The sequence below is a fragment of the Etheostoma spectabile genome, chromosome 17, assembly GCF_008692095.1.
Source record: "Etheostoma spectabile isolate EspeVRDwgs_2016 chromosome 17, UIUC_Espe_1.0, whole genome shotgun sequence".
NCBI lineage: Eukaryota > Metazoa > Chordata > Actinopteri > Perciformes > Percidae > Etheostoma > Etheostoma spectabile.
This window is the reverse complement of record NC_045749.1, coordinates 23,422,638-23,423,958: the sequence shown is the minus strand read 5'-3', so window position 1 is coordinate 23,423,958 and position 1,321 is coordinate 23,422,638. Positions and strand designations below refer to the sequence as shown.

The following is a 1,321-nucleotide window of genomic DNA, read 5'->3' as shown; positions in this document are numbered from 1 at the left end:
ATATCAACGGGTTTCTTGATATCAACAGGTTTCTGGATATCAACAGGTTTCTGGATATGAGAAAACATCGCAACGCCGACCTCCTCAAGAAGCTGGTCGAAGGAATGAAAGAGGGGCGCTGTGTTCAGTCCAACAGGTCCTCCACCAGTGGAAAACTTGAATGAAATCATATTTTGCACGGCTACATGTAAACGGGAATATTAGTGTCCTTCATTTTTGGGTTCAGGAGAAGAAGAACGGGACAGTTGGGTTCAGGAGACGTGTCAGGCGGGACACGATCCCCGGTCTCCTGGGTCAAAGTCCTGTCTCGTTTGACACATCCACCCAGAAAAGGTTATAATTCAGCTCTCGCAGCAAGCTTGTCACATCACCTCTCTAGCACAAATTCAATGTTTTTCCTCAAACAAGGTCAATTTCATCCGGACCTTTGTTTCACAATGGTTTAGACATTATGGCTGATAATCCAAATCCGTATGGATATGCTTTTGAACTTTGCACACAACCAGGCTAGCTTTTCCCCCTTCTTTTAGTCTTTATGCTAAGCTAGGCTAACCATGCCCCCACTCCAGCTCCATACCTAAAACACATGCCATGAGACCGATATTGTTCCTCTCACCTCACTGTCCGAGAGAAGGCCAATACGTGTACTTCCCAGAAATATGATTTTGAAAAACAGAAGTTGCAGTGACGTGGTGACCCTGACGGCTGCGATTACGTCATGAGAGCGTGTGGCGTGGTGGAGCGTCATGAAGCGAGTCACAGGATCCAGATGGCAACAGGTCAGTGCCAAGTCTGAAGGTGTCTCAGAGACCTCAATAGGAATTTTGAGAACTTGATTTAAAATATGTTGTCCAATCAGAATGATAACTTTTGTGTAAAAAAAAAATTTAGATGCTAGTTTTACAAATTTTTGCAGATTCTGGCACACGTAGATGGCATGTGGAGCATCTCTGGGAGGTGGGCTGGACCTTCTTAAACCCGAACCAAAGACTTTTACATCACGCCATTGTCATGGTTACGTTCTCATTAACACAGACACATGTACAGTACGATTACACACGTGCAGTAAGAGTTGCATACGTGCACACACACACACACACACACACACACACACACACAGACACACACTGGTTGCATTCCCTAAGGATTTCCACATTTCCCCCCAGCAGCTTACCTTTCACAGTGAAATACTTGCTGCGGACCATCTGCCTTCCCCTCTTTCTGGATGTGCCGGGTGATGGGTGCAGCTCCTCAGAAAGCCTGCCTCCTCCTCCTCCTCCTCCTCCTCCTCCTCCTCCCCTTTCCTCACATCCACAGGTGA

At 46.6% G+C, this 1,321-nt stretch overlaps 1 protein-coding gene across 1 annotated transcript in view; it reads right to left on the bottom strand.

The window, feature by feature from the left end:
- si:dkey-191g9.7 (uncharacterized) overlaps nt 1–1,321 on the bottom strand; it is a 7,223-nt gene extending 5,902 nt beyond the window's left edge. The window contains exon 1 of the mRNA XM_032542009.1: nt 1,175–1,321. The gene's annotated coding sequence lies outside the window, so the exon portion shown is untranslated. The remainder of the gene's footprint in view (nt 1–1,174) is intronic.